This window comes from Balaenoptera physalus, assembly GCF_965194825.1.
Source record: "Balaenoptera physalus genome assembly, chromosome: 13".
Classification (NCBI taxonomy): Eukaryota; Metazoa; Chordata; class Mammalia; order Artiodactyla; family Balaenopteridae; genus Balaenoptera; species Balaenoptera physalus.
This window is the reverse complement of record NC_138892.1, coordinates 85,368,349-85,381,426: the sequence shown is the minus strand read 5'-3', so window position 1 is coordinate 85,381,426 and position 13,078 is coordinate 85,368,349. Positions and strand designations below refer to the sequence as shown.

Sequence of the window (13,078 nt, the reverse complement as noted above, 5' to 3'; positions counted from 1 at the left end):
CTGTCAGCATGCTGGTCTATGATAGCATATCTCAGAGGAGGAAAGAAGACTATCACAGACAGACCCTGGGAGTAGGAGAGGTTTTGAAAAAACATGGGTACACTTGTCCGTTCATTTGCCACTTCACCTGCCCCCCCTGCCCATTTCTCTCTATTGAAAGATATGTGACTGGTAGTAGACTTCTGCAGGGTCAGTGATGAAGAGGAAGAAGGAGGTATTGAAAACCATAGATGGTTATCCTTCCTGATTTTTTACCTTATGTACATGTATATTTACAAAAATCAATTAATATATCATGAACATCCTTCTGTGTCATTAACCATTGGTAACCACACCCTTCTAAACCTTGGCCTGCTTAATATTCTGTCTAATGGGTGTGCTTCAGTGTAGCTATTGCTAGACACAATTAGATTGTTTCTATTTTTTCTTGTAAATAACATTGTGAAAATTAGGTACAAAAATCCTTGCCCACTTCTCCAAGCATTTAGTTTAGCTTAGTTAATGTGGAGTGCTGGGTCAAAGGCTATTACATTTTTAGGGCTTATGATAACCAGGGCCAGTTGCCAGGATACCCTTGAAAAAGCCATCTACCAATTTGGCCCCCATTAAAATGAGAAAGAAGAAAGGGGAGGAAAAGAAAGAGAGCAAACAATTTCTTGATAGCACGAAGAGGATAAGAAAAGCTAGGGTGTCAGCCTTGGATGGTATGATTTGAAAGAAATGGCGTTGCCTTTTTTGGGATAGAACCTTTCATGATAGAGGTGAGCTGCATTTTGTCCCTTGTAATTTTTTTCTTATTGAAGGTTAGGGGTACATGAGGAGTGGAACATTAAATGTTTCATCCTGTATCCTTTTTTATAATTGCTATGGATTCTCTTTTGAGATTTAGAAAATTTATAGGTCATTGTGTCTTTCTGAATATGAAAGCTGAAAATCAAATAGGTATTTTAACTGCTGTTTTTCTAAATGAATACATCTTATTCTAGTTTAAATAAGTCTGTAAAGCTCCAGGTCTTATACTGGTTGACAGGATTTTTAACGGGAGGTAGCTGAGTTGGACCTATCTTAGGCAGGAAACTCTCAGCTTTGGATATACTTGGACACTTCTTTATTATAAGATGGTCTTGTATTTTGAATGTATATATATAAGCCTATATATATATTCAATTCCTTATATTTCAGGAGCGCAATTCTTAGGAAATAAGTCAGTGAACCCACCAATCCATTTCTTTCTAAACACACATGATGCAGAGATCATGGGCCTAGTCTGACGATGAAAACACACCTATTCCATGTGGGGCAGTTTAACGGGAAGAGTCCTTACTGCTGAGTCAGCAGTGATAGAGTTCATAATGGGTCAGCCCACTTTCCAGAGCTATGATGACCTCACTGGGTATGTTGGTTCACAGAGTTCTACTGGCATGATAAAGTGTTATATACCAGTGAGCTGAAGTCATTGTTTTTATTCAAACAATCACTATACAAATTTAACACTAGTTCAGAATGCTCTTTCAGAATGCTGTGGGATCCAAGTGGTTTGATCTCATATTTTTTGAGTGATATTTGCAGTAACACATTAATTAATGATAGAGGAGGAAGGACTTGAATCTATAGGATTTCTTGGGTATGGAGACCAGAGTTTTAGGGGTAGTGCAGTTGTTTTTCCTATATTTTCATAAGGGACAGAACATTTATAGAATATTTTTCCCTCTGAGGACATGACTGACTGTAGTCAGCAGTCTCTGATTTCTACCAAACTACCCCTATGCTTCAAGAAGTGTGCAAATAATGGGAACATCTACTCTAAAATTCTTGCCCCCAAATGAATTGAAATCCACTGTTTAAATATAAGAGGTAAATTTTACATTATGGTTCGTGATATTTTTCACATGAAGTTTTAATATATTGTTATGTAAGATTTTCACTGTGGTCCATGATATTTGTCATAAAAAAATGAAGTTTAAAGTATTTGTTACAAAGGAAAACCGGTGTGCCCGGAAGCTGAGCTGTGTTCATTCTCTCACCTCCACTCCCAGCGTACTGCCCCATAACATGTGCAGTCGTGCATATATTTATTTTTACTTAAAACTTTATGGCAGACTTTAATCACTTCAATCAATTCAGTAAAAAGTGCAAAGAATAACAACTTTTGAATTCCAAATTTTCTTAGGATCTTTGAATTAGAATCTTTTTAGGAAATAAAAAATAATTTGCCAATATTGGCAAAGCTGGGCATAAAACTTTAGAATTTAAAAAAAGGCAAGCTGTTACTAAACAACACAAATATGATTGTGAAACATGTTAATTTAAAAACATGTGGCCCTTTGACAGATGGATGGATAAAGAAGATGTGGCACATATATACAATGGAATATTACTCAGCCATAAAAAGAAACAAAATTGAATTATTTGCAGTGAGGTGGATGGACGTAGAGTCTGTCATACAGAGTGAAGTAAGTCAGAAAGAGAAAAATGAATACCGTATGCTAACACATATATGGAATCTAAAAAAAAAAATGGTTCTGAAGAACCTAGGGGCAGGACAGGAATAAATACGCAGACATAGAGAATGGACTTGAGGACATGGGGAGGGGGAAGGGTAAGCTGGGACGAACTGAGACAGTGGCATAGACATATATACACTACCAAATGTAAAATAGATAGCTTGTGGGAAGCAGCTGCATAGCACAGGGAGATCAGCTCGGTACTTTGTGACCACCTAGAGGGGTGGGATAGGGAGGGTGGGAGGGAGGGAGATGCAAGAGGGAAGAGATATGGGGACATATGTATATGTATAACTGATTCACTTTGTTATACAGCAGAAACTAACACACCATTGTAAAGCAATTATACTCCAATGAAGATGTTAAAAATAAATAAATAAAAACATGTGGCCCTTATTTGATGTAATATGTCAGTAGACATTGTGAATACTAAAATTTTGCAACCTCGAGGGAAATTTGACTATTGAATTTGACTTTGACACGGAAAGTGGGATCACTGCGTACTTTGGGACCTCGGAGATTATCAGGTTGTTCATTCAGCTGGTGTTTACAGCATGGTGCTTAGTACTGTGAGAACACACAAAAAACTGGACACTTAACCTTTTTAACACTGAAGGGATTAGTCCGAAGCCTTGTCCAGCCTCAGATTTTCAAATATACATAATGTATAATTTCTTCAACTCTTTAACCTCTGTTTTGTTGTGTTTTTTTTTTGGCTAAGAGTCATCACTTTCTTGTACTGCTTCACTTGATCTTTACTTCTATCACTAGTCCTAGCCGTTAGCTTTTTGTCTGACCATCCCACAAAGAAATAAGTTTTCAGTCTGTTCATATGAGTTACTGGATGGGCAGAAAACAAAGCCGTGTTGGAATACAGATGTTTATGGTTGGCTGGGCCCCATGTCACTAGCCAAACAGCCCAAGTTTTTAATTTAAATTTGCTTCTCGGCTAAACTAGCCTTACTTGTCAGGGACCTTGAACCTACAATTTGAAAATGCCAAGGGTCTATTTGAAAGAGTCTATTCTTTGATAACAAAATCTCATTGAGGAGGCAAAACATACTTTGGGAATATTTAAACAGTGGAAATCAATGTGTGATTAGATGCCCAAATGAATGAATGGGTCGAAACATGAAACGCTGTTGGCAGTGAGAGATGGGAAGACTACATGGGGGCATAATATGAAAGGCTTTATTATTTGAACAAGACCTGAGAACTGGCTACAAATATGGTTTGGGGCATGGTTAGGCATCAACCTGATTTATTTGATTGTAACTCCTACACACCCTATTTCCGGTCAAAGGGAGCCAGGATTTTGGACCCAGGACTATCTGGCTTTGAAGTTTATGATGTAAACCTTTATCCTATATGGTTACCCCTACAACTTTATGCACTCAACCACTCTATAAGGTTCCCCCCTTCCTTCAAGGTCCGACTCAGTGATGGCCTCTCTCTAACATCTTTTTTTTTAAAAATATTTTTCCTTTTATTTATTTTTTTTGGGGGGGGGTTAATTTATTTTATTTATTTTTGGCCGCGTTGGGTCTTTGTTGCTGCACATGGGCTTTCTCTGGTTGCAGCGAGCGGGGGCTTCTCTTCGTTGCAGCGCGCGGGTTTCTCACTGCAGTGGCTTCTCTTGTTGCGGAGCATGGGCTCTAGGCACGCGGGCTTCAGTAGTTGTGGCTCGTGGGCTCTCGAGCGCAGGCTCAGTAATTGTGGCGCACGGGCTTAGTTGCTCTGAGGCATGTGGGATCTTCCTGGACCAGGGCCTGAACCCGTGTCCCCTGCATTGGCAGGCGGATTCTCAACCACTATGCCACCAGGGAAGCCCTCTAACATCTTTTTAGATCCCCTGATCTGGGTCCTGTAGCACTTTGAACCTTTAATATACATCTTTAGTTTAGTCCATTATGTACTTGTTTCCCCTCCTGGATTGTGAAGATCCAACCCTCATAGGAAATAGAAATTATATTCCACAATATTTAACACAGAGATTTGGCCTGTACACTGGATGCGATGTTGGCAGTAGAAGTGAAAAAAGGGGAGTCTGGATCGAGTATGGCCTCAGAAGCAGGAGTAGATGGGATGAAGCATGAGTAGACATGATTTGTTGGAGAAAGAACAGGCCATCCAGTTTACATGAAAGAACAAAAACAGGAGTAAGATTGGAAAAGTAAGTAAGGGATAAAATGAGCAGGGTCTTAAATGTCAAACTCAAGGATTTGGACTTTGCAGATATGGGAACCAATCAAAAACTAGCCTAAGAAGATGGCTATGATCATCTCTATCTAAGTATGAAGTTGGTGATGAGTAATTTAGTGGTATATTTAGATCATATAAACCTATCTTTCAGTACAAAAGAGCACTGGCTCACATTTAGGTGACACATTTCCCCCAGGCATCCTGGAGAATTTCTGGATGTGGTGGGGATGACTCAGCAAGGGGATGTCTTCCTGAACCATGTAATGGTTGATAATCTGGCTAGAGCTCTCTTGCTGCAGATATGAAGAGTAGTCATTCCATAATTTCTGTTGATGCTCCCTCAGCCTTTTCCGAAATGGAAAAATGGTGGCAGGACTTCCCTGGTGGCACAGTGGTTAAGAATCCACCTGCCAATGCAGGGGACACGGGTTCGAGCCCTGGTCTGGGAAGATCCCACATGCCGCGGAGCAGCTAAGCCCATGTGCCACAACTACTGAGCCTGCGCTCTAGAGCCCGCAAGCCACAACTACTGAGCCTGCGTGCCACAACTACTGAAGCCTGCACGCCTAGAGCCCGTGCTGCCCACCAAGAAAAGCCACTGCAATGAGAAGCCCGCGCACCGCAACAAAGAGTAGCCTCCGATCGCCGCAACTAGAGAAAGCCTGTGCGCAGCAACGAAGACCCAATGCAGCGAAAAATAAATAAATAAATTTATTTTGAAAAAAATGGTGTAGGATAAGAAGCAATGGGAACAGATTTGGAAGTCTTAGGGTCCCGCTGGTTAAGTCTTTATCCTGAAGGCTTTCTGAAGGGCCTGAACTGCCCTTTCTGGAGAGGCCTTGTTTACCAAGGGAAAGATAGACATTGGTCAGTTTGTTTGAGTCTTTGATTACTCCTGGTAAAAAATAGAGTATTGTAGGCTTTTATATTCCCAATACCCTAAGATTAGCTCTAATCTTAGAATCAGAAGGGTCTTAAGAGTCTATGGAACTCCAGTTATATTATTATTTTAGGTATCTTATCCTAAACCATGCAGAGGTGTACTTTACTGTACTTACCTAACATTTCTAACAAACCTTTTGAGATTTCCTTTTATTATCTGTGACTTTTATGAAATTAAAATTATTATCAATACAGCACAGAGAGTAATAATACCAGCACGGGACCCAGGTTGCCTGAGTTCTGATCCCAGTTTTTCCATGTAACAGAAATGTGACCTTGGGCAAGTTAATTTAACCCCTCTCCCCCAGTTTCCTCATCTGTTCCATGGGGATAATCATTCACTTCCCTCTGTTTTTGCCAGAATTAAATGAATGAATTTGTTGTTCATTTGCTAAAAGTAAAGCCGTTAGAATAGTGTCTGGTTCACAAGTTCCCAATACCTATGACTTGTTGTGTTGTAAATGAGAAAAAGCAGTCAAAGGTGAAGTGACTTAGGTAGTTACCCAGCGAGATGACTACACCAGGATTAGTGTTTCTCATTTCAGGATTTAGTCCACTGAAATAGCTGTTTCCTAGACCAGAGGTCAGCAAACTTTTTCTTAAAGGGCCAGATCAGATAACAAATGTTTTATACTCTGCAGACCTTACCGTCTCTGTTGCGACTACTCAACTCTGTCACTGTGTCTTGCAAAAGCAGCCATAGACGACATGTAAACAAATGGGCCTGGATGTGTTCCAATAAAACTTTATAAAAACAGGTGGCAGACCGTATTTGCCCTGCATACAGACTCCTGCTTTTAGACACTTAAGTCTAACCTGAATAGAAACTTCGGATTCGATTTAGTTTTAAAATATGAAATATGGCATTATTATAGTAAACAGTAACTTCACTTCCTAACGATTATTAGTCTAACATGTTATTCTCAGTTATGATGGTCATGCTTTACAAAATCAAAGGGATTTAAAAAATAAATAGTAGTAATAAATGTGTTTTCCATCTCAAAGGGATATATAGAAGTCACTTATTTAGTGGTTTGGAGAATTTTCTTGGTATTTGAAATCTGAGATTTGGGAAGGATGTTAAGGGTTTGTTTTATTAAATGGATGCAAATACAGGCTGGGTTTTGTTTTTTTGTTTTTTGTAACCTCTGTATAGGAAAGGTTTGTGAGTCATATAAAAAGTTGTTTGTAATTATCCTTGTCATTACACTAAGGGTTTTTCTGCTGGAAATGTTGTTTGCATGGGTTCAGATTTTTTTATGGCTTACTTTTCAGTTTAATAATGTGTTCTTGTTTTTAAATTAAACTTGTCAGTGAGCCTTTTTGTGAGTGGCTGACTGTTGGTTAGTTCATATTTATAGCTTATGTCTGTTTCTAAGGAAATGACTAAAGTCTCTTGAATTCGATCAAAACTGTATCACAAAGGATATCTTTGACTTATTTAAACAAGGCTCACAATGGAAACTCAAAAAATCTAGTGGTTCATGTTTATAAATGTTTTTATGTATTCAGTCCTGGTTAGGCCAAATAATTGGAGTTCTGTGCTGAGGGAGGGATTGAATATACCCATTGCCTCTTAGTGAACCTGAATTCCTCTGGAGCAAGTTCAGGCAATACTTTCTTATAATACACTTAAAAAAAATTGTTTTCTAATTTTACATGTTGCTTTGAAGTGGGCCTTATAGAACATAGGTATATTTTTTTCTTCTCCTTAAACTGTTTCACTGATTTTTCTCCTTCCTCATTCTTATTCAAGGCCCTGGCATATGTAAAGCATCTAAACTTTGCACATGTAATTTCTAGCAAGGACGCTGATGGGGATGGGGCAGGGCCTGGAGAAGTGACTGACTCACAGAAATCTCTGCGTCTGGCTCCCTGCTGGAGCCCCCTGTCTCCCCACCTCTGCAGTATTCACAGTCCCTCCCCACCCTAGTCTCATGCCCTCACTGTGGGTTCAGTCCTTGTCACAGTGTAGGGGCCCTCCTTCTGTCCTTTGTTCCAGGGCACTGGCTGGCAAGGAAGAGAAGGCCTGGCTCATGCCTGCTCAGACACAGGCTGACCTGTGCTCTGGGACCCAGGCTGGAACTCACATTTTCCCATAAAGGCTCTGTTAGAGATGGTGGTTGGATTTTGGTGTGATTATGTTTCTAGATCAGCTACGTTATAAGCTCACTGGGATTTCTGCCCTAGCTTTTTTAATGTAATCACTGTTTAGTTTGCACCCTTTTATAAGCAGCTCAAGGAACCAATTCTCCAACTAAATCTTGGATCAAAGTATAAAACAGATAAAGGTGAAATTTCTCTGCCTGCTACCACACATCCACTCAGCCCCGCCTCTGTTCTCAGAAGCACCTGTGGGGCAGGGTTCCTAGACACTCACTTCGAAAACTGCTGATTAATATACCTGTTTACTGTTGAAGCACACACTAGTCTTAAAATCAGGCTTGCTTATGTATGCATTATTAATTGCTTAAAATTTACCTGGATTGGTGTGTATATAGGGTCATATATGAAGTCAGCTTTAGCGGAGGCTGAATGGACAGAATCTTACTTGAGCTGAGAAATTCCTTCAAGACAACCTCTATCCACCATTCGTGCCCAAATTCTATTTTAGTAACACATTTTATTTCAATGTTAAGCACCTGCCTCTTCTGAAGCTCTTTTTTTTTTTTTTTAAATGAAAATGTTCTCAAGAACCATATCCATTAAGCTGTTGGAATTTTGGAGCTGATCCTATCGCTTCCCTGCTTAATTAAACATGTGAGGTCACTGGCTCCTCAAAAGGGCAGAGAGAAAGAAACAGCTACACTCCTACCTCATAATTTTGTCTAGAACTGGCCCTGATCATATATACATTTGAAAAGCACATGTGAGGTAATGTCTCTAGTATTTAACTTGGAGACACTCAGCTTTCTCATTTGGATGGAGGTAGTTATGAGGTATTGGAACTTTTACTATTCCTAAGCATTCCTTCACAACCAAAATATATGGTAGTACTGTAATGGTGAGGATATTCATGCCCAAATATATACTACTGGGAATTTTTTCTAAGTATACATTATTTAAAAGAGATACAGGGGCTTCCCTGATGGCACAGTGGTTAAGAATCCGCCTGCCAATGCAGGGGACACGGGTTTGATATCTGGCCCAGGAAGATCCCACATGCCATGGAGCAACTAAGCCCGTGCGCCACAACTATTGAGCCTGTGCTCTAGAGCCCGCGAGCCACGACTACTGAGCCCGTGTGCCACAACTACTGAATCCCACACGCCTAGAGCCCATGCTCTGCAACAAGAGAAGCCACGACAACGAGAAGCCCATGCACCACAATCAAGAGTAGCCCCTGCTAGCCACAACTAGAGAAAGCCTGTGCACAGCAAGGAAGACCCAACACAACCAAAAATAAAAACAAATAAATAAATTTATTTTAAAAAACAACAAAAAATAAAATAAAAGAGATATGAGGGGGACTTCCGTGGCAGTGCAGTGGGTAGGAATCCACCTGCTAACACAGGGGACACAGGTTCAATCCCTGGTCTGGGAAGATCCCACATGCTGTGGAGCAACTAAGCCCGTGCACCACAACTACTGAGCCTGTGCTTTAGAGCCTGCGAGCCACAACTACTGAACCCACGTGCCACAGCTTCTGAAGCCCGTTCTCTGCAACCAGGGAAGCCACTGCAATGAGAAGCCCGCGTACCACAACGAAGAGTAGCCCCCGCTCACCACAACTAGAGAAAGCCTGCGTGCAGCAACGAAGACCCATCGCAGCCAAAAAAAAAAAAAAAGAAGCAGGAATCAGACAAGTCTAGAAAACAGTGCATATGTTTGTATATATTGTTTATGTATTCCTGTTGGACAAGAAAATAGTAAATTTCCTCATTTTTTTTAAACCTTAACAACTAAGTATTGGGAAACTATGGTTCATTCATTTACTCAGCAAACATTTATAAAGTACCTAACATGTGCCAGGTACTTTGTGCTATAAAAATTAATTATGGTGGGTTTCTGCTGAAGGTCAGGCTTCAAGGAATATTTGAGGTTGTCCAGTAACTGAGGAAGTAAGGAAAAAAGAACGCTGGAAGGGAGGAAGGAAGAGAAAGGAAGGGCGAGGAAGGAACAGCAGAAGGACAGATGGAAGGAAGTCAGTTAAATCTATTGGTCCTTAACACATTGTATTGTTTTTAATTGCACACGTGTTACCTAGTTTGATGTTCTTTGCTTATATAATAATTTAGGTAAATTATATGGTAGATTATTATGGTGTGTTATAGTTTGAAGTTAGTTTTAATTTATCTTCTTTATATTTGTTTCTTTTCAGTATAAGAGAACTTTATGGATCAGATTGCTAATCAGTACATGGAAGATTTGAAGAGCTGAAGGAAGAAACAGTATTAAACTTGTTTTTTTAAATGTAAGTAAACTCCCTCCTCATTATTGTTCATTTGTGACATCTTTAAAACCCGTCAGTACATGCAGTGTGTAAAGTTTTTCCCAGGAGTGAAGTTACTTGACTATGTAGTCTACTCGTTAAGTCTATGAGAATTTATGACCCACCGCCCCCTTTAAAATTTTTTAAATTCTAAAAGCGATATGACTAACAAAGGTGGTTGTAGAACTTAGACATGTTGTGGCAGTCAGTGAGCAAATCTTTATTTGGCGTGGAGAAGGAAAACACAGACCTGGTAACACATAAAAAGCACTGCCCTTTTCTCAAATCCTTTATTGCTCTTTATCCCACGGGTCGTTTTAGTGCCCCATGTAAGTCAGTGAGAATTGTTGGTCGACCCATTAATGACCCCACAGGCTTAGAGAAGGGCGGTGTTTCCGTATAAGCTCATTTACTCCTTTCCTCCCTGTTTCTTTTGCTCAGGAATCATAATGATACTTAACTATTTATTGAACTTCTATTAAGTGACAAGCACTTGACTAATTCAATTCAATCAATACTCATTCAACGAATACCTTTTCTGAGTGCTTGCCACGTGCTAGGCACTGCACTACTCTGACACTACTACCTTGTGTTATCCTCGTGGCAGCCTTGTAAAGTAGGAGTTAATATTTCAGTGATGGTGACCCAGATGGGGATACTGAGGCTGAGAGGGAGGTAAGGAGCATGCAGACGATCACACAGCTTGGAAGAGGGGAAGAGCGTAGGGTGTGAACCCCATGCTGTCTGACTTTGCTGATTTGCCATATTCTAAGTAGTGTTTAAACGCTCATCCTTGGCACAGTTGTTGCTAGAGCCCGGAACCTTCTGGGTTGTGTTCTTAACAGGAATGTGATCCTAATCCTTCTGAACCTTTGCTGTCGTCACAATGAGGAAGGAAGTTAGAGAAACATCCGCCCAAATTTGAAAGGTAACTTTGGTACCTGGAGAGTGATTTAAGAGATCTAATGTCTAGAACAGCCTTTCCACGGATTTCCTGTGTGCCTTTGAGATATTTAACATCTACGGGAAACAGTTACTCTTATGCCATCTAAGGAGAGCAGACCAGATGTTCTCCAGGGCGTCTTTCAGTTAGCTTTTTATTGAAGTACCTTATACACAGAGCAAAGTGCACAAATCATAAGTGGATGGCTTGATGGAATGATTGTCACAAAGCGGACACATCTGTGTAAGCATCGCAAGATAGCAGAAAATTACCAGCACCCTAGAACTCTCCTCCCCTTGATGCTCCCTAGAGTAACCAATTTCCTGATTTCTAATGCCATTGATACAGTTTTGCCTGTTTTTAAAGTTGATATAAATAGAATCATATAGTTTCTATTCTTTTGTGTCTGGCTTATTTTGCTTATTATGTTTGTGAAATTCCTCTAGGATACTGTGTATAGTTTATTTTTTTCATTTTCCTTACTATCATGGTATTCAATTGTATGTTTATTTTATAGTTGCTGGCCATTCGGTAGTTTCCAGTTTGGATGTATTATAAATAGTGCTCCAATGAGTATTTTTGTGCCTATCTTTTGGTGATGATCGTATTTTGGTCAGGGACAACTCAGTAATTTGGATTCAGCAGCCCTGTGAAATAATGTTGAAGTAAACATCTTTACAAGCAGACAAGTTGATTTTAGGTAGACAGGTGATATGTCTGCTTCAGCATGATGTTCTAAGCATGCTGGTCAGGAACATAGATTACTCTTGGGGGTGCGGCTGGCTGGAAGCGCCCTCTCATATGTGTGTGATGTGGTAAGGGTTTGCTCCCCTGACTGAGGAGGGCTTCGGTTGGGTTCAGGAAGGGATTACAGACAAGGAGAGAAAATAGATCTGGAAGACAGATGTGTCTGGGCTCCCCTCGAAACGGTTAGGATATGTCACCAGCCAGATCAAGAGCCTGGACAAGTGACAACCCAGAGGAAGAATCAGCTTCGGAGACCTGAAGAGTCTAGGAGATGAACAGAGAAATAAAAATTCATCTGGGCAGGCAGGCTGGAGCTCTCAAAGCATTTTCTGAACAACTTTATTAAGTCTAACTTTTGTTTTAAGGAAGCTTTGAAAAAACAGTCCCTAAAGTATGAATCTTGAGTCAAGAATGAACTTAATAAAGTTACCAAACTAAGAATAAATTTATTTTTCAAACAAATACAGGATGTGAGCATGTGGGCTTTGCCGGGAGACTGTTTTGTGTTCAGATCACAGCTCTACTTTCTTTCCCTGTGATCTCTCTGTGCCAGCTTCCTTATCTGCAAAATGGGGATATGGACACACCTACCTTATAGGTTTCCTGTGACAATTTACTTCGATAGTGTCAGGAATGTGCTGCTGGGTGCATTGCACTGGTACTAAAAATAATAACCAATATTCTTATTTTTTCTGATTGTTATTATTACTGATATTACCCATTTGACTCTGTATCTGATACTTTGTAGAAGTTTTCAGATTATTTTTTTAAAATATGAGATTAACTTAGTGTTTTTTTTTTAAGTATGGTGAACACTAACAAAAATATTTTCCTACTTGTCCCGCCTTAAACTGAAACTCAGAGGGAAGATGAAGGGAAACATTTGTCTGTGTGTCCTTGGCAGGTCCCTCTCCAGGGTGTGTCAGTGAAGACACTCTTGGTGGTTGGAACTGTTTTACTCCGTTAGTTCAGGAAGAGACCAAGGGAGCTGAGATCCACAGGAAAGCTGGGTTATTTTACACAAAGGAAATTCATAATTTTATATATTACACTGTCAATTCTTGTGAGGCATTTTGCAAACAAGTGTCCTTATATACCAAGGAGCTTTGGTGAGAGGCTCTGTGGGTGATTCACTACAGACCACAGCTGGTATAGTGTGTCCATTCCAACTGGCTGTGGTTGGGGACATCTTTCCACTTGTTGGTGTATTCTGGTCTAGATATTGGGGCAAATGGTGTAGATTAAGCTTGATTTTGCCCTCAGTGTGATTATGATCTAACAAATGAATAATCTAGTGTTCTAAAAAGG

General features: G+C 40.0%; 1 protein-coding gene across 10 annotated transcripts in view; it reads left to right on the top strand.

Annotated features, from left to right (window-relative positions):
- PPFIBP1 (PPFIA binding protein 1) overlaps window positions 1–13,078 on the top strand; it is a 174,030-nt gene that overhangs the window by 44,783 nt on the left and 116,169 nt on the right. For all 10 annotated transcript variants that reach the window (XM_082419688.1, XM_082419691.1, XM_082419689.1 and 7 more), the window contains one exon: window positions 9,970–10,062. The gene's annotated coding sequence lies outside the window, so the exon portion shown is untranslated. The remainder of the gene's footprint in view (window positions 1–9,969; window positions 10,063–13,078) is intronic.